Below are 26,432 nucleotides of genomic sequence, written 5' to 3' on the forward strand. Positions count from 1 at the left end.
TATATTTGTTATTTTTGTACCGTGTATATATTGCAAAATATATTGCTAGCTATAAAAGTATTCAATTTTGTTCATCAGCGAAACAATTTTACCAAGTTTTACTGGCACATCTGCTGTCTTAATATAAGTGCGAGGGCAGCAGAAATATGTAGATCAGAACTGGGATGTATTTTCAATCTTATGGTAAAACCTTTCTCTTTAAATGACAATGTAAAACAGCACGTGAGTTTCATCCTGCCATTATATTTCGAAATGATATGTATAGCGCTTGGGAAGATTAATACCGAAGATTCGTAAGGATCAGATAATCTGAAGTAATTTTATTTTTCAGATGTTGCTTTAACTATCCTCACAGCTGCTAAAGAACAAAGGGAAATTGAAAATTTCAAGAATGAAAATCTAGAGTCTTCCGAAATGCCGGAAGTAGATGACTAACAAATGTAATGAAATTAATGAACCGACCAGAAGCTCACAAAGAGCAAAGCCGAGTGTCCTCAGAAACTTCGAACACACGTAGCGCTGCTTACTAATTTGAAACTCTACCTGCAAAATTATAAATATTGAGAAACTTGTCAAACATGATTAAACGAGAGCTCCGTCCTTTGAAATGACATGGGATTCAAAGATATTATCTTCTATTGGTAGGTTTATAGCACTTGAAAAGTTCTATTGAAGTTATTGCGACTCTTTGTGTAAGACTGAGATTTTAATACAATTTTTTTACTCGATTAACAACTCGAGATGTGTTTGTTCAACGTAAAATAACGAGTATACACTTAATCTGACTCGATTGGTCTGGATTCTTTCTAGTCTTGAGTAGGTATTTGATTTTCAAACGCGATACTTTGTCGTTTTTTTTTTTTTTTCACGAATCTTTCAAAATTCATCAGACTTAATCTCATGTACTCATATTTCCTAGTCTGGATTAAATTCTTTCACCTGAGCTCAACTCCTGCCCAAAAAGACGCGAACACTTTACATATGTATATACATATAAGCTTTATGTTGCCCGCCAACAACAAAAGTAAAAAGCAACTTCAACTTTCAAATTCTACCTTCAATCTCAGGCAGCAATATTGAGCAAGATTCCTTTGCATCAAACAGCTCGGCTGATGAACCGTAAGTTTTAATCGATATACCTAATCAGAACCTTTGATTTTCAGGCAGGACTCAGTTGCTTGATGACGCTTCAGAAACTTAATGTCCTCAAAGAATTCTCATCGTGATCTGGAGTTACCAAAGTCATTTGACGTGAAAAATATTCCGCCCTCCTGAACTCTACAGCTCGAGATTTCACGGATGCTTCTAAAAGCCAGACTGAAGGTAAGAAGCGTACCCATATGATGTCCGATGTAATTTTCTTTTCACGTGCAAAGAATTGATTAGAATATCTTGAAAGTGAAAGTGTGTGTAAAACGATGGCTGTTTAAAATTGGATTTTAGAAGAAAGTCGGATTGATGAGCGAGACGAAGATTACTGTCCGCCAGAAAAAAGCGACATGGCCGACGACTAAACCTCGACAGGTCTACCGCCACCAGAACTTTTCCAACAATTCGTGATGCAGGTTGCCGATGTTTCTACCCCATCGTAAACGAAAAAAAAAAAAACAAAAAATATTTTTTTCCAGATTGCAAAACGTTGGGAAGAAAATGACCTCGCTGTTTGCAGAATGTACACGACGATGAGGCAATTGTGTAAAGAATTTCTAGACCAACCTAAAGTACGAAAGGAGCGGCGGCAAATTGTTACCATGCTCGGAAAGAAGGGGAACGAACTTTTTAATTTAGTCAAAAGATTCAACGATGGATCCATGTTGGTTTATTGGAGTGATATTAGTGCATGAAACAAAATGCGCGAGAATTTATTTCTGGTGCCTTCCTGGTGGAAGAAAAGAAAAACCATTCATTTACGAAACAATAAAATAGTCGGAAAACCGACGGCTCAAAGTTTGAAAATCAAAGGTACCGAAAAATCGAGACAATAGAGCGGAATTCTCAAACGGGTGAAGTAAGTAAACAAGAACAAGTGGGAAAATCTTGAACTGAACGAGTTTGCATCTCGGAGATTCAATAAACCGAAATGTCAAGTAAACAGGATTCAGAAAATAAAAATATCCATGTTCCAAAACGGGCGAAGTAAATAAACAAAATCAAGTGGGAAATTTAATCGACGACGTGCTGGAGAAATCTAACGTACATGCACCGAAGACTTTGACTCGTACCAAGGAAAATCGGTGCTTTTGCAGATAAAGTGTCTACAATTCGTTATCAGAGGGGGCTCAACGTCTCCCTAATAACTACGTCAAGTTTATTATTCCTGGCAAACTTGGGCGAGTGCCCGTGATTGCAAAATAAAAAAAAAAAAAAGTAATAAATAAATAAATAAATAGCGTAATATGAATTTATATGGATGTACACAGAAAACGAAAATATATAGTGTATATAAATTTCACAATCAAATGTTGTACCTTTAATATTGGCCTGCATATGGAATGCATAAACTTTGATCTCGCCCTGACATATCCTAAGAACTCCGTTGACCAATTACAACCCTTCAATATTCTCCTGAATTTCATTCTTCGTGCAAATCCCGACTTAGAATATAAGTGCCAGAACTTATTCGTCATTGGATGGAACAGAATCAGTTTGGTTATCGGAAAATTTAGAAAAAGTTAGAATTTCGAGCAGTGCAGATCAGTCCATATTAAACTAACTGGTATTAAAAAAAATTGCACATATCTCTCAGAGTTGGCTGACTTTTTCCTGAGAAATTTAAAGTTTCCCTGTCGTTTGAAAGGCAACGCTAAATTAACCGTCGATCATCAGGAAAGAAACGGCGAATCTGATGATTATTTACAGTTGATTTCAACGTCACAAATTTCAGATAAAGGGTATCGGTAACAAAATTTCATTGGAACGATATAAACTTTAGCCCATCAACTCAACATGGTTGAGTTTAAGATTAGCGATTTTGATTGAGACCGTTACCGATTTAATAACTCGTCATTTTGTGCGATAAATTTCAAATTAAAAAATTCAAACGAAGGATGAAACATTAGTGGACAAAATGACTGTAATCAATGATATTATTCCCACGGTATGGAAAATTAATCTGAGACGGCTTATTTAGCAGAATGTGTATTTTCATTCAATTTCAAATAAAAATAAAAATCTTAGGTGGGTTTACTTATAGAAGATTGAAATTCAAGCAAAATGTGTAACGATACGTTCAAATCTTTCTTTACCAAGTATGTCATTCCTTTGAAAAAAAAAAAGGCAGAATTGTCTGATATCTGAAAAGTAATTGCTAACTGAGCTCTGTTCTTTAAAAATACGCCGCTTTCTACTTTTCTTTTTCTTTTTTTTTTTTTTTTTTTTTTAGCACATTGCTTTGATCTTTTGCAACTTGTTCAACCTTAGCTGCACGCCTCAGCCTTCAACTCGTATAATTCTTTTTGTTTCGACATTGTTTTTACCAAACTGTAGGCTCGCTAAATTTATCCGTAACTCACTGCCTTCTGACCTTCACCTTTATCCTACCATTTTTAATATACATACCTATATACAATATAAGAATTAGTGAATAAAAGTTTTCTATTTCGAATGCCTGAATTTTCGTCTAAAACACCTTCACCTCACACACCTTCCTTTCGAATTCACAGTTTCGTAAAGTGGTTTTTCCTTCGATGGAAATATTTTGTTCTGCGCTCGCAAATTTTTTACGCTCATGAATTGAAATCGTGAGAATTTTTTCATTTTACCGATAAACTGTAAGAGGATGCGTTTCGGATATGTGAAATTTGGTTTATCAGCGCAGAGCATCGATCCGATGGTTAAAACGTATCTGGTGATTAATACTGGCGATATGCACGGCAATGAAAAATTCCTAGTTATTTATTATCCGTCAATTTTATAGTGCGGGTAAGAAATCGCCGTGAGCGTGTGTTTCCAATAATTGATGTGAAAAGTCTCGTTAAAATTTCCAGGTCCAAGCCTCATTGAAATGCCAACCATTTCGAACAAAGGTTGTTCTTTTTTTTTCATCTACAAATATTTGTTAGAAACTTGATAAAATTGTAACGGAAGTTTTATACTCTTTATACTCTTTATAAGAGTAAATTTACTTTAATTTTTTTCAAGTATTCTTCAAACACTAATTATGTTTAATTTACTGTAAAATTATGGTAAATTCACTAAATATCAGTGCCTTAAATTCAATAAATCTTGGTTTTATTTTTACAATGTTATGGATTGCAAATTTGATGGATGAGAGAAAAACGGGTGTATAATTAACTAAATTTTCGTGCTTGTTTTCACCCCGGGACTTTGTTTGATACATGATACAACGTACGTTCCACAAGGACAAGATTGCAGTCTCAGAATTCGTACCCACGATCAAATTTTAAATTAATTTACAAGAGCATTTACTTTGCAAACTTGGTAGATTGTTGGATAGTCGGTAAATTTGCAGCGTTACCTAGGAAATTCCGATATTTTTTTCCAACTCCAACCGAGTTAAGCAATGTGAAATTTTATTGCAAATTTAACGAGAATTTGTGATTTAGTTACGCTCTGGTGCCTAGTAAATTTTTATTAAAATCACAAACATTTTTAACACCATAACTTGAATACAGCAATCCCGCGTACTGTTACAAGGAAACAGAAATTCAAATTCCAGAATTCGGCTTAAACGGCGCTTACAATAATTAGACGGAGTTGGTCATTCAATCGGAATGTAAATTCCGGCTACTACAGATTTTTTTTTATCCGTGGATTCGGATACCGTTTTTATTACCATGCCGAGTTTTGACGAATCTTAAAAGCTTGCAGGATTATTGGAAGGATGCCTTATTTCTTGAATAGATTTTATCATCATATGTACTAGATCAAAAATCGTATATTGATTACACATTTCACTGTACGATTCTTGATCTAATATGTCTGATGATTCGTGCTTTTTTAATTTATAACGTGATTGTTTTTTGCACTCCTAATCTATTACATAAGATAAATCATGTAATAAATTACACGTGAATTTACGTCATAAAGTTCCGTAACTCAACCAGTTCACTTTGTAATGAAAATATCGACACAAAAAGCCTTTATTTGAATAAAAAAATACTTTTGGGCCGATTTCCAGATATTTTCAACATGTTTTGGGACACGTTTTTTTTTTTTTTCCTCTGTCTTCAAAATTCGCGGGTTTTTTTTTCTTTAATAACGTGAGAATAATTCTACAAAATAAATAGCGGCAGTTGATTGTCGGAAAATTTTACATTCGATGGCGAATACTATTCTCAGGGTGAAATTCGATTATTATTATTATAAAATCAATGCCTTATTCGATACTAATGATTATGTTGGTGATATTTTGTATAATAAAATTGATAAATAATACGCGTATTATCTCTAATCTAAAGCGAAAGCCTCCGCAATTTGTGCCTGTGACATTTCAAGCTTTTATCATATTTCTGACCGTGAATAAAAAATTTTCTATTTGAATATTTGAATTATTGTTCAAGAATTGAACAAAGTTACAAGTGCGAACAAACCGTCGATACATAATATTTTAAGAAAAGAATACGATTATTGGTTCGAACAGTCGCACCGAAAAAATTTTAATCTCAATCTAACAAACAATATCATAATAAAACTCAATGTCAGTCTGTTCTAAATAACTTCTAATCACAGGTGATTTCAGCACAATTTTATTTCAGCCAAAGACAATTTGCATCGTAACGATTTACTCACGAGTAAAAACTTCGATTAACTTTGGCCAGAATATCAATTCCTTCATACCTCGATGAGCTGAAGTGGAAATATCTGACAAACGTCGTTTTCTGGTAATCTCAGTTTGTCGACTCATATAAGAACGGATAAAATTTGGGAACTTTCTCAGACAGACAATAATATTTCCCGATAAGGAGGTAGGTAGAAAAACTATGTTTAGTTGAAAATTTCTCGAGGTATAAGCGGCCACTTTCAATGGCCGGAAAAATTTTGTATAATTTTACGATACAGCGATTCAGCATCAGCTTCCGCGCATGCGTGACATCCCAAGGTTTGTAAATCGAATTTAAATCAGAATCTAAGATTCGTTCTTCCGGGTCGTAACGTCGCGAAATCGCAAATTTTATTGAATCGTACTGTTTAAGCCCATTTTTTTCGTTTGAAATACGAGGATTTGAATACGCGGAAACATATACGACAGAGTCGAAATCGACCAGGACGTCACCTTAGCAGTCAGTCTTTCCAACGAGTGTCGTTTAAAATGGGACAGTTGGCAAAACTGACGCAATGCGACTGGAAGATGTGGCTGAACAATTTTACTCGCTGGTTAGTAATAAAGTTTTCCTGTATTTGTATATTGTAAAAATTGCATCAGCCGTCAAAAATAGCATCAACAAATCAAATCGAGCTTGGTGGAAAATCTCATCGAAACAGGGGGTTCATTTCCGTACAGTTACTAGAAATTGGAAAGGAAAGAGGCAGGAGTGCATGAACTACGAAGCTGTTGGTCAGCTTTCGAATCGGCCAATGAGCGGCAATGTCTCCCCTCCACCATAGACATCGTTTCGATATCGAAAACGAGACACTGCAAGTTCTGTAACCACCGACACTTTAGTTCGATCCGAATTCCCGTAACGTTTTCTGTAAATTCGTCTTCTTCGATTGATTTTCGACGATTTTTTGCAAAGACATTGTCGATCGGAAATCAATTCCAATCGTTTGTAAATTAAAATTTTTAGTATATTCGATTGCGTAAATATATATTTAAACATTCGGAAGTCTCTCGAAAGTGTGATCGAGTTTGTCCCGCCTATAAAAATATTTCAATTCGTAACCAGTGTGTGCGAATGTTCACGTAACTTTTTGGTAAGTCGTGCTATCTCGTATTGAAAAATATTTCTTTAAACTTTATCGCTACAAATTCTTCATCACTGTTCATTTGTTTTTGTTTAATTTTCCACGACATTTTTCTAATTTCACGCTTCAAGGAGAGCAAAATAATGTCTCGCAATATGTACGTTGACATATTTCTATACACACATTTCCACGATAATAAACTACGCAACATCTTCAATATTATTAACAAAATCTCGTTAAACGATATTTCGGTGTCACATTTTGAAGCGAAAGTTTTTATGTTAAAGAGTTTCAAGAAGCGTTTTAAATGTATCAAGTATAATTAAATAATCAATCAATCCTTCAGAGTCATGATTTGATAATGTTTTAAATATACATGATGTTATTGTAGTTTCTGAATTCGATTACTTGCCTTTTCAGTATTCCGGAGCATCGTCGCAAAACGGCAATAAATGGAAACAGTGCCACGAAAAGTTGCCATCGCATTGTCTCTTTATCCAGGCCGAAACTGCAGTCGTGGGTAAACGATGAAGTCTGAAACAGGTAGGAAATACCTTACTACGATTGAATGTTTCCGGTAATTTCTTGAATTCCTACCAGCGTGGCGGTAAGCTAATTGCAAATATCATATCGATTGAAAAGTAACGACGAGAATTTGTACAAATCCTAATTATGCAATTGAAGTTTCTCCGAGTAACTGACAATAACAAATCAATGAAAACGGAATCAGCGATGATAAATTTACATCTTATCGGAAGAAATGTTGAGTATCGTCGATGAGTTATTACAAACACAAAAGAAATTTGTTTACACCAATTATTCAACTGCCAAGAAATTCAAACGGCTCAAATCAAACAATTACCCATAAATTCAGTAATTATTACCGGTGCAAAATTTGTAGCATATTGTAATATGCTTTTTTTTTAAAAAACAATTTTAAACGACCGATCAACTAGTTTGAAAAACGATCGTTATGCTGACTTACGATGTAATCAACGCGAGTACAAGTTTATTTTTGCATTCACGTAGAGTTTATTAGAAATTTGATTGGCTCGTTACGTAGTTTAGAAAGAATTGCTTGTGTCTGCTATTCCTTACCTTGCGATTAATCAAGTTTGAGGCTTAATTTTGTCACTTAGAATGTACATGGGAAAGTGAAGAAGTAACAATGTTTCGAATTCAATGGTGTTTCGGGGACTGTAATTAGGAATCGTTATGTAAGCGCGGCTGTTTTGCAAGTTCGCATATAAACGGCGGTTAGAAGTAACGACGTTTGCGATATCAACAAAAAAAAAAAAAAGAGGACGTTGCGAAGTCTTGAGATTTTGATTTGATTTTTTGCTATGTTTCTGCTCTGCGGAAGGTCAAGACTTGTATTGTTCGACGATTCTGGGTAGGACATGATTTGTTGTCTTATGCGGGTTAGGATATGCGTTTCGGAAAAACATAGAGATTAAGCAGTTGTAGCTTGTAAACATTTTCTTACAATGCGATGTATACACCTTGGGCAAGGTATCCTACAGTAAGGTCGAATTTAAGGTGGATTCGATATATTCGAATCATAACAACGTCGTTTAAGAAACACAAATGAAGGTTGGGAAAATATGTGAAAAAATTTACACCGGTCAACGTGAAGTTTAATTTCTTCTGAACATGAAAAACGGGGGGGGGGGGATTCGTTATATCGGATAGATTTTGCTCTTGTAGAAACCGGAACGATATTTCGAATTTTAAGAACAATCATCTATTTTCTCTAAGCATTTATTATGCGTAGCAATTGAACAAACATCAATTTTGCATTTAGATGAGTTTCATTAAAAAATAATATTGTCTCGATGTTTTATCAGCGGAATAATTGAAATCATGGATTTTTTACAATTTTTAGTCATCGCTATCCTAGCTGAAAAATCAAACGTTTTTTCAAACTCTACTACTTCGTTCTGTGTCTACGTTCGATCCGAATAATCGACGAGGCGTTGTTGTCGTTGTTGTGGTTTGGGACTTAGTAAATTTTGAACGCACGAATCTCTAAAATTCGGTAAATTGTAATAAAACAAAGGTGATTGATATTTAAAAAACTTAAGTTAGTAGCGTTATTATCGTGATTTTAGTTTTGGACCTCGCGTTATTTTCCGATGTCACGAATGTCTAAAATACAGTAAATTATAATCAGGCAAGATTAATTCATCTTCAGAAATAAACTTGGCCACTTCAGATTAACATCTAAATTGCAAAAAAAGAAATCATTTTATTTCCCCCAATATTTCGGTAACGTTACTAACTTCAACTTCATCTTAATATTGAATAAAACAAACTCGAATCGAATCGGCCAGTTCTTTGTCGGTTTTTAAATTCCGAAAATTTACCGAGTAAAGTGAGCGTACCAGTCATTGGCCCTTCTATTTATCAAAATTATAAACCGACGGGACAGAAATTGTGAATTTCTCGACGGCTAAAACCAATTTCTAGAGAATCAAAGACTGCCAATTTATTTTTTGATAATTTAAAAACCGAGGATTAAGCAAATACAATGAAAAAAAGTTCGATAGCTGGTAAACTTACCTTTCTCTCCGAATTTGTTTACTCGCCGTCGTCTTTCCAATTAATTCGTACAGCATTCAACGACCGATTTAATATTTTCAACCGCGTGCGAATAGTTTACGAGATTTTCTTGTTATTTTACGTCAAATGTGTCCGTTTCCCGTGCACGAGTAGAGTTTGAGTTTTTTTTTTCCACAATTAAGGAACAGCAATGTCGCACGATGCGATCTGCTGAACGTTTCACGTCGGTGTATTTATCGCATCACCCGCGTCAGATGAATGTCCAGAATCTCACGCTTGCCAACCTGTAGATATTTCAAATATTAAATCTCTATCTGAGCCGACAGCCACGCTTCAAGTTCGAAACTTACCACTTTTAGATTTTAGCAAGAGATTGGGTGCGAATGTTGAAGGTGTAAAGAAGAATCAAATTCGGATATACGATGAATGCAAACGTTGAATAACCTCAAAATTCACGAAAATAGACCTGAATGTCAAGTATATATATAAAGTATAATAATAAAAAGGATTTATCGGTGATGGCGGCAAGAAATTGCAACGAAAATCTCCTAAAATCATTATATTCCTGCAGTATTTGTAATATCTATGAAGAAGCAATATGGAACCATCACTGTGTGGGGATAAATTTTTTTAGGGATCGAGTCTCTCCTCTTTTCCATAGATTTGTCATTTTTTCACTGATTCGAAAGAAGTTTCTTTCGCTTACTTAATCATGACAGTCATTGAATCGTGGATTTTTTTTATCAAATAAAAATCATCCGCAAATAGTGTAGACGGTCAACTTTGCTCGGAGTGTGACGTCTCAAAGCTTGAAATGAAAACCTTTACGCTTGCTAAATTTCGTACCTGTGACTTTTTACTTGGTATAATAATTTCGAAATTAATTATACACATAGGTGTGGTTATAATGGCATGAGCTTGCAACGTCACGTGTATTCGGTTAGAAGTATAGTCAAAAATTTACAATGATAATAAAACTATCTCCGCATAGATGGTATTGCTACAATGTTATTAATAAAGGTATACAAAAATGCTATAAGCCAAGTAACAATTAGAAGTTGTAATTGATATCTATGTGATTAAAAAAAGTTGTACTTGCATTGAGCTGCAACTTAAAAATTTACCACCCACAAATTCATTTCATTAGAATGAAAAGAAAGTTCATCGTAACAAAGTTTCGTACAAAGCGTGATGAATTGTAATAGATATTTTGACATCTTCTTTAAGGAAGATAAACCAGCTGCCATATGTGTATTAGATCTGGTAAAAGGGAAAATTTGCCTAAAAAATGTCCCATTATGTTATTTATGCAAACGATATCAAAAACGAATGAAACAACATCCATACTGTGTGATGGAAATGGTTTGGTGTAGATTTGAACAAAAGAAGTCAAAATCTAAAATATTCTTTCTTCTTCGTTCTTCCAAATTAATTTGATATAAATTCTTGAATTAATTTTACGTTAAAATATTGAATTCAGTTAAGTTGGAACCTGAGCCATGAATTATTATTATTATTGTTTGATGAATATTCATTGGTTATTCAGGCTAATTACTTCCGTTCACAATAAAAATAGCCTCTCTTTTCTCACAATCTTTTTACTCATCTCCTTTTCAACGATCATTGAAAATATCGTTGTTTATCAAAATCGATTGTGCAAAGAGCCAATTTTAAACTTGGAACTAAACTATAAATAAACTCGGAGCCAAATTCGAATAAAAAAATTCTAGCAGGATATGTAAAACAGTATGTCGCGAAAAAAATAAAATTGGGTTAAATGGTGATATTACGCCTCGGCGTACCTTTTTCAAAATTCTAATTTATCTAATAACCAGATAAGAATTTTCGTAACATAATCTTGCAGAATAGAAGATTATCGAAATATTGTGAATTTCACATCGCAGTAAATATTGCTTCTCTATAATGCAGAATTTATAATCGTCAACGACAAATTAATTTTATGTAGAAAAAAGCATATCCTTTTGAGATACATTGCGAGCTTAGTCTCATTTATGATATTACTTATTTGATAATGATTACTTTATGATCTGTACAAAAGTTTGGATAAATGGCCTAAAGTTAGTTTGGAATAAAATCTATAACAAAAGATTCAAAATAATTACATAATTTGCATTTCGTGAAATGTTTCTGTGAGAAAATGTATAATATACGGTGTATTAATATTCCGTAATTTGCTTTGCGAAAAACAATAGTTTCTCCAAATATCTAATTATTGTACAATTTACCCTGTACAGTTAATATTACAACAATATGTCTTAGAAATTGTCAGATTCACGTTTACACGAATCCGCAGTTTACACAATTTCCTGATTATTTCATATCATTCGAGTCGCTGTGAGAAAGTTTAAACAAAATATATAACTTTAGTGAGAATCAAAGTTTTATCAGCATCTACGATAATTGGAGTTCGAATATATATTCGTAACGAAAAGTACGCCTCTGTTAACAATTTTCTATCCGTATAACGATATAATATTGATAATTTCTAAAAAACGTATATATTGTTAGATGCGATAACGAGGAGCTCACATTTAGCGAGACGATCAGCAACCGTTACAAGTTCAGCCGTGTTGTTGTTATTGTTGTTTATTTCCGTTGGGAATTTGACAGAGGTTTTTTTTTCCCATGTCGTTCTTCGTAAATATGAAAATCCGTAACTAACGGAAAAAAACGGATATTCTTATCAGTTCTTCCGAGACTATAAAAACAAACTTTGAAGGGCGTGTATATATTTTTTTCCATTGTTTTGATGCGCGACCGTTGAAAGAATAATAAACTTTGTCCGGACACAATTTTTTCTCCTGTTGTTCTGCGTTATAAGTACCTATTGTTTATGTACGTATTAACCGCTCTGTCCTTGAACGATTTATTGTTTGACGATGAGATGTTGATCTCTGCCTCATCCACCTCATGGTTGTGATTTGTGGTTACAATTATGATTATATACAACCGAAAATTATTGACAAACGAGTGCTCGATATTAATGTTTTATTTGAACGAAAAATTATAACGAGCTGTTTTTTTTTTTTTTTTTCCTTGCGGAGACAAAATGATAAGAATTAAGTAACAAGCGTCGGGCCATTAACATGTTGCAGAAAGATGAGATTTATAATAGAATAATGTTACAACGAATAATACCAATGTCGTAATATTCGATGTATAATATTATTAGAAATAAAATGTGGATTTTGTTATCTGGGCAAGAATCGCGCCCTTATTTCGCTAGAATCGTGCAGTGCTTATCACTTGGGGATTTTTCTTTACCCATTAGAACGACATTTATTTCGCGATCCGTAACTTCATCGTCATATTCTCATAACAAGCAGTTTCCACATCTCTTAAAAAATCTCTCTTTCCCGTTAAGATGCATTTCACATGAATAATCATGACAAACCGCTTTCGCCGGAAGCACCAAATGAAAAAAAAAGTTATTCGCAAACAGTACGAATCCATGTGCGAAAGTTACAAACGGAACATCTTTCGTTGATATTTGAATTACACAACAGGCGAAACTGAGAACCGCTGGACTATTCAAATCCCGATCCAGCGGAAAGAAATCGCTCGTAGGACCAACTTCAAGTCTATCTCGCAATTCATTGGCCAATCACCCTGCGCATTAATACATCAAGGCTGGAATCGTGGCCTCTTGTATCCTAAGAGCCAGAAAGCTGTGTGTCTCGTCTGTCGAGTCGCGGGATGCGTGGACGTAAATTCGTATTTCCTCATCCGGACAAAGAGCAGAATTGTGAAAAATCAGTTTATTTTGTCAATTGAAAAAGGTCTCACTTTCAACTTCGTTTCGGCTTTATCGTTCTTTATTAATTATCTTTTTTTTCACTTCGTGAAAAAAGCAACGCGTACCTTTTTACATTTTCTTAATTAAATCCAAGTTGAATCCGGATTCAAGAGAACCGAGTAGCGTTAAATTTTATAACAGATTATCTTACTGTTTATTAATAATAGTAATAATAATAATCAGTTGTCAACGCTACTTTTTACAATCAATCGGCGGGGAAGACGAAACGACTGCTGTTTAGTGAATTTTAAGTAACTTTCGACCACTAAACACCACTTAAAACCGAAATTTCACATAAGACTAAGTGACCGGTATCATCGTTTCGAATTTCATCAACAACCATTCGATACCGAGGCGAAGATCTTATAATCGACCACTGATCGATTACATCCGACGGCTCTCAGTCTCGACGATCCATCCGTAAAAAGATAAGTTAATTTGAATTTTTTTCTGCTAAATTGTGACAATATTAAATTTCGTCATTTTATAAAATTTTGCATTTCAAGCATTGGTCGACGAGCTTTTCTTGCCGCCGACTTAAAAATAAAACATGTTACTTTGCGAACAGTTTGAGGTAGAATTGTTACCTAGTCGCAAATAATGATATTCCTTTGCGTATTTAGAGAGGGAGCTTCTGGTTTTCAGCTGAGCCCATAGTATCAATTTTATTATTTTAATCCTTGACAGTCGCATCTCCAGATTGTGACGTAATAGTCATTGGGGGTGTAATCAACCCCACTCACTTTGGATAGTGATAAATAATCGAAAAATTGAAGAAAAATTAAAAAGATAAAATACCACAACGCATTTTCAAACCTCGTGTGTAAGACCATGCCGATTATTTTAAATTCGTGTAATATTTAATATAAACAAAAAAAAAAAAATCTTTTTTAAAAATACATATACGCACTAAAACATTCTTTCGCGCATAAATTGTATTCACATACTCACACGCTTTTTTCTTCCACGCCGAAACTGCTTTCTGCGTAAAGATAAGCGTGGTTGCAGCTCCAGCACTGCCATATAGTTTTTTTTATCCTTTGCGGAATTTGCTTCTTCAATATTTCGAGCTATTCTTCTCATTTATAGGCCATCTTTTGAATTTTTCAATTTAGCGTGTAATTTGAAAAACAAAAAAAAACAAAATTCCCAACTTCACAATTATTGTTTTCATTTTTTTTCCAATAAATATTATAACTAAAAAAAAAAAAACAAGTGCTTCGAGACTTTTTTTCCACACTAAAGTCACACGGGGCTTGCAGGCACTCCAGATTTTCGCACTGTCTAGTTCAAGCGGCTGCCTAAATAAAACTAACGGGCCCCTTCAAATAAAACCGACGAGGCTTCATACCAGAAGGTTCAAAGTACCTACAGATGGCGAAACATGTCCCATTTTCTCAAAATTCCCGAAAGGTATCGAGGATCGAAAAACGGCTGGGGTTGATTCAACCCCCGATGACTGTTAAGGGTTAATTGAACGCTGGTTTTATTAAAAATTAAATACAAGTTACATTTAATTGACACAAAGAGATACTGTTATAATAAATCGACTAACCGTAGAACTAATAATCGTTCTGGATACATGTTTCTTGGTACCGATTACACACGTACCTAATTTATTTTGTTCAATATTACATTTGCTAAGGAAGGTAAACCGTGGAATTTAACGTTTTCTGCAGCTATTAGATCGTAGAGTAGAGGAAAGAATTCGTTCAAAGAATTAACCAATATCCGATTAGGGTGCGATTTGTCAGTTTGATTCAGTGACGTTGCAGGACTTGGATTTGATTGACTCGGAAAATAGATCGAACACAGTGATTACGTTTATTCAAATACTGAGTTGAAATTATAATGATTGAATGTTATTGTTATTCCAATAAGAGAAGTACGGAATTTCTTGAGTTATTTCATTTGGACTTGATTACTAAGAGATTTTATGAAACGCTTTATGCCAATGGAAGTTTTGCACCGACTGCTTAGAAGGTCTTCGATGAACTTTCGATGCCTCGATAGAGGGTTTTGAAAAACTGCCAGCCCTGTCTTTACTCCGTGCAAAACTTTTTAAGAATTTGTAATTTAACGTGCTTCCTGATTGGCTCCTGTCATTTTTCGAAATTTAGGCCAATCAGGAAGTATCAAGTGTGTATAGATGATATTACGGGTCTTCTTATTTGCCCTTAAACCACACTTGGACTCGCGATTCGGGAAAGTAGATGAGTTACGATCACCACGGCTTTTCCCATGGTTGCAGGTAAGAATTTCCGATCCGAGATTCCGACTGGAATGATATGAACAAAAGTAACCTATTCCAATATTGCGACATTTTATTGCACAAATATCTTCCGTTAATTTTGGGGCATTTATTTAGTTCTCAGCGAATGTTTAAAGTATCTCTCTGACGCACGCATGGCAGGCGTGGCAACCTGGGTTATTATTAAGATTATATTGTTTTGCAAGAAAGAAGGAAAAAAAAGGACCAACCGCGCAAGCGGTTGATGAAAATTAAACGAAATCGCACGGTACCAAAGGAAGGTACGAAACGACTTGGAATATACCCAGTATCTAGGGGCAGAGAACATCGAGGATGTGACGAATAAATAATCTGCTGGCATTGCTTTGGTCACTACTAGATACAGTCTTTTTTCTACTGTTCTTGGGCCAAATATCCTAGCATGTATTTATAACTCTCTCTCTCTCTCTCTCTTTTGGATGACGACCAGCCAATGTTGTTTGTTTTTTAATCCCATCAAACCCATAAGTATCAATTTTCATAATTCAGCCAATTTAGTATGACGTTTCTAGAGTTAGACGGACCAATTCTCTAACTTCTCTTGCAGTCAAATTTTAACTCTTCTGTGTTTAACGAAAGAGTTGTTTGTTTGTTGAGAAATCATCTCTGATAATTCAAATTCTTCTGTGATATCAATTTTTTTTTTTCAAACTCGATATACTGCCAGTCTTTTAACTCATATCTTTTGGAGAAAGTTCTGCCTTTAAAGCCTTAATTAAAGGTTAATTTGGAGCGGTTCTTTTAATAGTTAGTTGAGGCCATTTTGTGTATTTTTGATGACGATGCACAGCAAAATATTCTCGCCATTTCCGTGTTATACCGTTAATTAGCTGAGAATTGGTGGGTCTGTATCTACAAGTCTAGACCTATTCTTCCTTGCAATATTAATTGGCAATTGCAATACTTGAGTTGAATACACGTTGAATCTGTCAATTTCCCGTGAAATGCGCTAACAATTTGACTTTTATTGTCGGAGTGTACTTCCTCACCGTAATTGCAATATGTACATAAGACTGTGGGAAAGGAATACAAAGCTTGGAGGGCGTAACAAAGGTATGACTTTCCCGGAAATTTCAGTACTGCTGCTTTTCTGGTAAGATAAAAGTCTGCCTTTTTAGGTCTAATACCAAGAGATCCTTGGGAGTCGATAATCTCATCTTGTTCATTCTTAACCGATGTTCAGTTTTCACATCGAGAGGGTTTTTCCGTTAGACAAACCTTAGTTTCTAAGAAGAGCATCAAACTGTGAAAATTTCTGGGTACACGACCAGTCATATCATTGACTGGTCAGACTTTTACCGGGCCAAGTGCTATTGCAACGTGTTGTCACCGTTTCTTTTCTCGAGTACCCGAAATTTCAAAACTCGATATACAACGCAAGTGATCAAGGTCACAGGATAAATACTCAATTTTCTTTCGTTCATAGTTCTATCCACTTGTGATTCTGTACGTGCTATTGTGGAAAAGTATAGCATGAATATAGAACACACGACTAAGAAAGTTTTATGTAAACGGGTCTCTAGTCTACGCTTGGTACTGTAGAAATTTGTACCATTGATCATTACTATGGGACATGGATAGTATAAACCGATTGCAATCAACCTGAACTACTTTGTCAATCAGTACATGAGTTTTTGGAAGTATGAACTAACTCTGGTTCCCTCTGAAAAACAAGGAAGATTTTTTATAAAAGTTTTCAGTTTTGTATACTTTAATCTCAACTGGGATGCGCTTAATGATGTGGATCACTTTTTCTGCAATTACGGCCATGTAACCCGGGACTTTACGTCATACGCGAATACGTCGAGGAATAACGTGGCCGGCGTAAGAGTATTTCGTAAAACCTCAGTTTTCAGGAAGCAACACACACAAAAATATATCCAAATTCTCGTTTTTTTCTCATATGATTGACCCTTTGGAATCTCTATAATCACACCAGTCAACAACATTTTGTAACAAGGAAGGTGTTTACTAATTTTTAAACACCCGTCTACTTTCATTACAGAACTATATTTATTTTGATTCGATCAGGTATAATTTTTGTATTATAGCTACGATCAGTAAAATTGAATGTTTATCGTTTTGACTTACCTTTTTTGATACCTTGATTGATTGTGATTCATGAAATTGTATTGCATTGAAGTATTACCTATTCTCTAGTTTAGTCTAGTGACCAATTCGTTCACTAAAAAATCACTAAATGCTCCGATCGAGACTTCTGTTTCTTTATCCAGAGATATGTTGCAAGTTCGTCAATCGTCTGTATATTAACATCAGTCACACGGTTCAGTGGTTTACCGTCAGATTTTGAAGGTAACATTTTTACTATGAAATCATTTTCGCATTGAGCTACGAATCATCTAACATTCTCATATTCGTTGATAAATTTTTGAATCAAACAACCAGTAGGCGTACCATCAAATTCTGCAAACGCTTTAATAATATCCCTGCAATCAAATTTTGGGAAAAATTCTTTGGTATCTATTTCAAACGTTTTCGTGATAGTTGCAGAATCTGAGTTTGGTTGTCTGCCAATATCCATGGAATCTTTATTATCGTTGTCGGGCTTTTTAAAACAGTATTTCGACCTGCGTTATAAACAATATAATGCAGCTAATGATAAATCTCAATGTGCGGATGAGAGAGTGAATTTTCCCGTTGAAACGGTTCTGTGATTTGATACTGGTAACATAAATCTGATGTACCAAACGTCTAATATGTCACATATTTTCTGGGCCGGGTTTCTAATTGTTATACGCAGTCGCTTCAAGTGATATGTGAGTCTTTCAATTTTTAACGTGTAGTTTCAGTATAGAGTTCGTAAGTTTTTTCTCTTTCGAATTTTAGTGACGGTTCTTTTTAGTCGGTTGTTTTTCCTTACCTAAGTATGTAAAAAAAGTTTAGCCCTCATGTACTCGAAATAGTGCAAAATGAATCCAATATTTAGGGGTATCGAAAATGTGAAATTAGAAAAATGTTATCGAATGAAATGTTTCATACGATTACGAATAAAAGAACTAAGGCATAAATAATTGATTTCTTGAAGAGTTATGACAGTCAAAACGCATTTACTCGATATTTTATAGAATTTTACTATTAAACGCTGATAGCGCGTTCAACTGTCGAAAGGCAAACTTAATAATCATAATTGAGTTTGTTAAAATCTAAGGAAGCTATTACGTTTACAATAGAAATAAACTAATTGAAATACACTTACTAATTATAAATGTGATAAGTATACACTAAGATTCGGACAAAATATGTTGTAATTTCTTCAGCAAGAAACACGTTAAATAGTATTTTTTACGTATATTTTGGTAGGTACTCTAATCAGCAACGTATGTATGAATTTACAATGTACCCTTATGTAACACTAACGATATAAGTGTAATTTCAACGAGTGAAAGAATCAAAGAAAACGAGACAAAGATAACCTTGTGATAAAACTACGATATCATTCAGTTAAAATGCGCAGAATAAGTGATTAGTGAACAATACGATGAAAAATACCAAAAATTTTCTCAATTGAATACGTCACCGAATCCTTCATCGAGCAGCTTTGACGTCCATTATGCAAGAATCATCATCATAACTAAGAGACCTACACGTTTCTACGATTACATGACATTTAAAAAAAAAACTCTTCCATCGAGTGTACACCACTATACTGATATTCAACAACAGAACTTGCAGAACTGGAGGTGTTGATCGTCGACTTTTCAAGACTTCGCAGGACAGACAACGTATTCCTGATAAATGAACACCACTTTGTCATGCAATCCAATTGTCGATGAACAAATCATCATTATCGACCTGGACATTGGAACCATCGAACATGCAGAATATACTCTCGCTGGATTGAGTGGAGGACAAGTTATATATTCCAAGACTTTGAAACCAGCAAGGACATGGAGACCGTACATACTTCGACAACGGAGCGAACTTACTGCAGCTATAAGATTATGAGTGTAGGCAGCATTGTCAAAGATAAATGGCAAAGGAACATCCTGCGACGAAGATTTAAATTTGAACTTGAGCCAACGCGTACCTACTGACGAACACAAGAGACCTGTTTCAATCCTCAACTTGAATATACATCGTACATCAATTTGAACCTCGTTATTTTCGAAAGACAAAGTTGACAACTTCGTACTCCGACGTTCTGACGAGACTATCCAAACAAGTCCCGAGCAACTTGATAAATTCATCGACAACTCCTTTTGTTTAACCTGACAAACTGAAATACCATCTAAAGAAAATGTATGGTGACATAGCAATTTCCATTGGACTTGGGAGAAATGATCCAAGTGATCGAGTACACATCTGTCAAGGTTATAATAAAGTGAACTCAAGAATGTTACCAGCAACTTTCAATGTAGAAGAGAAACGTTAACGTGTTTTTGTCAGTCCAAATTTTGTATGGCTTTCGAACTTGGAGTACAGACACGTTGTAATTATTTTCTTTCACCAACGTACCGCATCGATGAAGAACGGTATAAATTGATACTTGAATCCACCTCGGCTAGAATAGTATGGCAATAGACTTTGGTAGCAAGATATTGTCAATCGTGCAGTTTCATATTGAGGATACCGTACAAAAGTACAAATGAAATAGAAACTGATCATTGTACACAGGATTAATAATAAACATGGAAATCAAACACGAATATTCATTTTTTACGCCGATTGATGAAAATTTGTACGTCGTAACCAAAACGATATAATGAGAAAATCGGAAGGTAGTTTTTTCTGTAATCGTATTATTATTGGTCGTAACTAGAAGGAATAATCAAGTGAAAGGCTTAACGCTCTTGCCTAAAGTTGAAGGTGTAACGTCCGACCGGAATATTGATATTTTAAACACACTACTACAGCTGAATATTATTTACATTAATCTTAAACTTTAGTAGGAGAATCTTGTGATAAAACTATAGTTGAAACACGTTGTCTACGTGTTGAAATCCCACCATAATGTGTATTATTTATTAAAAACTAAATTATCTGAAATGTCACGAGAATCTTTTACGTTATCTTATCATAACTACGTCATCATAAAATATCAATCTATACCTATGAACCGAACTCATTTATGTTGTTGTTTGATATTACAATCGAGGAGGTTTTTATGAGTTATCCGAATCACAATACGTTATTATAAATATAAAAATATCTTCTGAAGCCTTGAGGGACGCATCCGATACATCAAAAAATGTATTATCAATCAAATTGTTTATATCGCAACACCAAATGTTTTATAATCATACATGCAGGAATAATTCCTAGAGGTGAAGCAATATTGTGCGATACAAGAAATGTATTTTAAAGTAACATAATCGAGTACGTTTTAAACATCTCACCAAAAATAGAATGGTAAAATCCTGAGACCTTATTCTATTACATTATTACAAACCAAAATGAATGAAAAAATTATCACAGTACAGAAAAAAAAGGTCAAAGATCAATAATAAAAAACAAGTACAAACAAAAAAAAAAAAGAAAATAAGAATAGAAACAAAAAAAAAGCAGAAATATTAGAAGTATTACTTGATTTGTTGCAATAGACTCTAGATCACCGATCCACCGAAACAAAAGAGAACTGCATTAAAAAGTGATATCTACATTTAGAACTAACCGTATTATATTTTTATTATATACCTGATGAATGGAAAGTTAGAGGACATTGATGAGCCAAGTTTTTGCTTTCAGCAGTAATTAAGGGAAAAATTAGGAATAGCCTTACGTAAATATAATAAAATAGTTACCAGTCAAGATTAGATAAGTTTAAAAAGTGAAAAATAAAACAAAACGAAGATAAAACAAGTGAATTACTTGGATGAATATAGTAAACGATCTACACGTAACATAACAGTTCAACCAATAATGCCAAACATACTTAGGTGTAGGATGAATTTCAGATTGAATACTTATCGATATTTTTTCTTAAATAAAATTCAATCTATTCATCACACATTTATATAATGATTCCCTACATTTTTTTTAATTTCTTTCTCTACGACACTATTTTAATTAGTAATATAAACACCATCAGCGAAAAGCTAATGGCGAAGCTTACATTACGCAAAATGAAGATTTTTGTTAGAAACCAAATTCACTCTGTGAAAAATTGGTGCTTTAGTAGCCGCATGTTTCTATAGAATGAATAAATGCGTTTTGCCTTCATGATACAGATTGTTGTTCTGATAAATTTTTTGCCACTAAATAATATGTTTTGAGGGAAGAATGATTTTTTACATCATATTTGGTGACCGTATTCAATGAAACCAGGAAAAGTTTACAAAATGTCGATAATAAAGAACCAATTGATGAGATATGATATAAAAATATTTTTTTATCATTTTGAATTTTTCTTATCAGTTGGTCACAGTTCATTGTTTCGTCGGGAAAATACTCGATTATTCAACTTCCGGGAAAATTGTTTGTCACTTACCCTTTAGTATTTTCAGATGATTTCGGGCTGTCGGAGGCGACTGGATACGTGATGAACTTCTTAATAATCTCTGATACTAATTGAATGCCGTTAGGGCGTTAATGGGGTGGTTTAAAAGATATTAATAGATTTACCTCACAATTCAGATCAAACTCAAGAATAAAAGGTAATTCAAAGTTACAGAAAACAAAAATTTATTGAAAATTAGTTGATTAAAGTTATCAGAAAACGTGGTTTTGAAGATGAAAGAACTTGTATAATTCAGCAACAGAAAGAGCTTGGAATTCACTTTGCATTTAATTTAAGATTCATTCTTCAATGGATTTTAATAAGTAATGCATCGCTAGGAAGCTGGTTTAGAAGAACAGCTCCGAAAGGTTTTTTTTTCAAGAGCTGCTGCACGAGAAGGTTTTTTAGTACTGCCTCGTTGAGATTATTTCTGGAGGAACCTTTTTGAGTACTGTCTCCATTCTAACTGTGCAATTTTTCTCTTGGAGTTCCTTTTTCTTTTGCTTGAAATCCCTAACGATCCTGATTAGTTATTCCCAATGTTGTGGAAGATGGACAAAGAAGGTAGTTTCGTAAACGCAAAATACTACTTCGGGCCTCCTTATTCACCCCTTCCACTCCTACCCCCTGGGCTTAGGATAGTGGTTCAGTTAATCCCACTCCGACTCTTGTCACGGAAGCGGTAAGAATTTAATTTCAACATTGTGATATCGCATCCCAAAACAGATACCACTTGATGAATGATGAGGTTTTATTGCGTTGCACCCCAGTTCTTATAAGGTATTTTTGGGGTCCAAGATTATCTTTGCAAAAATATTTAGTCCATTTTCCTAGGATACTAAAAAGGACACTTCTCGTTACCCGGTAAAATCCTCTTTGGTGCACACATCCATTTAAGCTTACATGGGCTAAAATGATCGATATCATTATTCTTAAACTCAGAATAAGCAAACCGTCAAATCGGTTTAGAGTAAAGTAGCAAAATTTTCCGAAAGCGGGTAAAGAAATTATGAAAAATCGTTGAATGACGATTCGGAGTAAAATGTAAGAACTACTTGGCATGGAATAAGAAGAAACATTGTAAAAGTTGTAAGTAGATATATATTATATCTAACAGCATGTCCGGCACAAGGCAAATATCAGCTTGGCATGTGAACCCGCAAAACTGGGCGATAAAGATTGTGTGGCGGTCACACTCTATACGTGATCAGCCTCTCGACTTCCGCGAGGTCGCAATTGCCCCTCCCCTCGCCTTCACCCCTCCACCATCCCCCACCGCCACCACCTGCTCCTCCTGTCGAGAGCTTGCACTCCTCTCACATAAAACATCTGGTGGCCAACCGGAAACAGACGCAATTTTTTCATGTCAGTGGCGGTAGTCAGCCGATATGTCGTCCAAGTACTCCCCGTTATCTCGACGTTGTGCCTTAAGCATCGATCAAAGGCACATTTCCACAGTTCCGGTACACTGTAAGCCAATTGGCGCATACGGCCGGTCTTTGCAGGAGTTTCTTTGTAGTCTGTCGAATATTTTACCGTTGACGTTACGTCTATCGCAGTTGATCCGTAAACATTCGCGACAGTCATGCTAAAAGCACCCATCAAAGTCTATGATGTGACACGTTCCATTGTTTGCGACGCTATGTCCGTCCACTGTGCGACCTGTTTCCGGGATTTCGGATAGCGTGTAGTTCCAGCATGCCTCATGAAAATTAGACGTTTTTAGAACGAGCTATTCCAAAGCCTTGCGATACTTGGTATCGGCAAGTCGATAATCGCCCGATGGCAGGATACCTGTTCGTTTTGGATGTAGAAAATTTTTACGGAATACCGCCGAACAAGCCGAGGCAATCGTCATGCTATCTGCGAAAAGAGATACTCTGCTGCATTTCAGAAATATGTTCCTGGATGTTACGTTCTCGTGCCGCAATATATCCTCGTGCAACCAGCAGTACGGTAGCAGTTCCGCACCATCGTCAAACACCAAAGTCAAAGATGTGACACGTTCCATTGTTTGCGACGCTATGTCCGTCCATTGTGCGACCTGTTTCCAGGATTTCGGATAGCGTCTAGTTCCAGCATGCTTCACGAAAATGTCCAGATTAGCCTTTTTCAAGACCAGCCATTCCATAGCTTTGCGAGCCTTGGCATCAGCAAGACGATAATCGTCCGATGGCAGGATACCTGTTCGTTCTGCCTTGAGCATCGATCAAAGGCACATTTCCACAGTTCCGGTACACTATAAGCCTATTGGCGCATACGGCCGGTCTTTGCAGGAGTTTCTTCGTAGTCTGTCGAATATTTTACCGTTGACGTTACGTCTATCGCGGTTGATCCGTAAACATTCGCGACAGTCATGTAAAAAGCACCCGTCAAAGTCAAAGATGTGACGCGTTCCATTATCTGCGGCATGGTATCAGTCCAATTTGCGGCCTGTTTCCGGGATTTCGGATAGCGTGTAGTTCCAGCATGCTTCATGAAAATTAGACTTTTTTAGAACGAGCTATTCCAAAGCCTTGCGATACTTGGCATCGGCAAGTCGATAATCGCCCGATGGCAGGATACCTGTTCATTCTGGATGTAGAAAATTTTTACGGAATACCGCTGAACAAGCCGAGGCAATCGTCATGCTATCTGCGAAAAGAGATACTCTGCTGCATTTCAGAAATATGTTCCTGGATGTTACGTTCTCGTGCCGCAATATATCCTCGTGCAACCAGCAGTACGGTAGCAGTTCCGCACCATCGTCAAACACCAAAGTCAAAGATGTGACGCGTTCCATTGTCTGTGCCATGGTATCCGCCCCATTTGCGGCCTGTTTCCGGGATTTCGGATAGCGTGTAGTTCCAGCATGCTTCATGAAAATTAGACTTTTTTAGAACGAGCTATTCCAAAGCCTTGCGATACTTGGCATCGGCAAGTCGATAATCGCCCGATGGCAGGATACCTGTTCGTTCTGGATGTAGAAAATTTTTACGGAATACCGCTGAACAAGCCGAGGCAATCGTCATGATATCTGCGAAAAGAGATACTCTGCTGCACTTCAGAAATATGTTCCTGGATGTTACGTTCTCGTGCCGCAATATATCCTCGTGCAACCAGCAGTACGGTAGCAGTTCCGCACCATCGTCAAACACCAAAGTCAAAGATGTGACGCGTTCCATTGTCTGTGCCATGGTATCCGCCCCATTTGCGGCCTGTTTCCGGGATTTCGGATAGCGTGTAGTTCCAGCATGCTTCATGAAAATTAGACTTTTTTAGAACGAGCTATTCCAAAGCCTTGCGATACTTGGCATCGGCAAGTCGATAATCGCCCGATGGCAGGATACCTGTTCGTTCTGGATGTAGAAAATTTTTACGGAATACCGCTGAACAAGCCGAGGCAATCGTCATGATATCTGCGAAAAGAGATACTCTGCTGCACTTCAGAAATATGTTCCTGGATGTTACGTTCTCGTGTCGCAATGTATCCTCGTGCAACCAGCAGTACGGTAGCAGTTCCGCACCGTCGTCAAACACATGATCGTTCGCTTCAACCTTGTTTGTGCCATGAGTAAAACTATGTTCGCACAGTGCTGATCATGGTGTCCGAGGAATACACGATTCAAGGAAGTAGCCGGTAGAGCGAATACTTTCGGTAGCGCCGATAATGCCATATAAAGCATATATGCGAGAGAAATCTGGTGTGAGCCATTTCTAGTATGATGATTTTGATACCGATCAAGATGACCTGCGGCGTTGACGAAAATACAACCAGACACACAATCTGTAGTTTTGGGTTGTCAAATACCGATTATGCATTAGAATGCACTGGACAACTCGATTCAATCGACCGGTTCAGATAAACCGGGATTAATAATTGTGTGCACTGACGGTTCGACTTTAAAACGTCGAACTTTGCTCAGGTGCTGCCAAGGTGTTGCACTACTGGGGTCGTTTCTTTAGTTGTAAATGACCGAAGGGGCAAAACTTCCCGCTTTAACCAATCCCATGGATACGGAAGCTGCCATTGCCGGAGGATCCCCCAAGAATTCGGTCATAAACAAATTCAATAGAACTATAACAATAAATCAATAATTACTATCCAGCCCGGAACCAATAAACTAATTGTAAGCGTCACCCCAGAACAATGAAACACGACCAATCCGGTCGTCCAATACTCAGCAACCTCCATGTTTCCGCATAACCTCGTTTAGATTGATCTTCTTTCTCTTCCTTTCACAGTCGTTTTTCGTCTTACTTTCTCTTCTTTCTATTACTCGACCCGAAATTGCAAATCCTGAACTACGCTTCGCAAAAGGCTGAGAGGCAACTAGACTCTGTGCCGACCTGATTCAAGTCTACGCAACTACGCAGGTTCCATAAGGTTAGAGTCACAGGTTAACACTAACAACCCACTGATACAAAGTAACATCCCATAGAGTAAAACATGACAGAAA

The 26,432-nt window shown here is 35.9% G+C and overlaps 2 long non-coding RNA genes across 2 annotated transcripts in view; both read left to right on the forward strand.

The window, feature by feature from the left end:
- Positions 1-278: 278 nt before the first annotated feature.
- LOC124297952 (uncharacterized) lies at positions 279-2,252 on the forward strand. Its single transcript, XR_006906694.1, has 4 exons — positions 279-641; positions 1,164-1,323; positions 1,444-1,524; positions 1,629-2,252. It is a non-coding gene; the product is annotated as an uncharacterized LOC124297952 (long non-coding RNA).
- Positions 2,253-6,657: 4,405 nt separating this feature from the next.
- The window catches only part of LOC124297949 (uncharacterized), a 36,099-nt gene continuing 16,324 nt past the window's right edge, over positions 6,658-26,432 (forward strand). Inside the window, exons 1-2 of the long non-coding RNA XR_006906690.1 lie at positions 6,658-6,876; positions 7,288-7,410. This is a non-coding gene — a long non-coding RNA (uncharacterized LOC124297949). The remainder of the gene's footprint in view (positions 6,877-7,287; positions 7,411-26,432) is intronic.

Source organism: Neodiprion virginianus, chromosome 2 (genome assembly GCF_021901495.1).
Source record: "Neodiprion virginianus isolate iyNeoVirg1 chromosome 2, iyNeoVirg1.1, whole genome shotgun sequence".
In the NCBI taxonomy this organism is placed as follows: domain Eukaryota; kingdom Metazoa; phylum Arthropoda; class Insecta; order Hymenoptera; family Diprionidae; genus Neodiprion; species Neodiprion virginianus.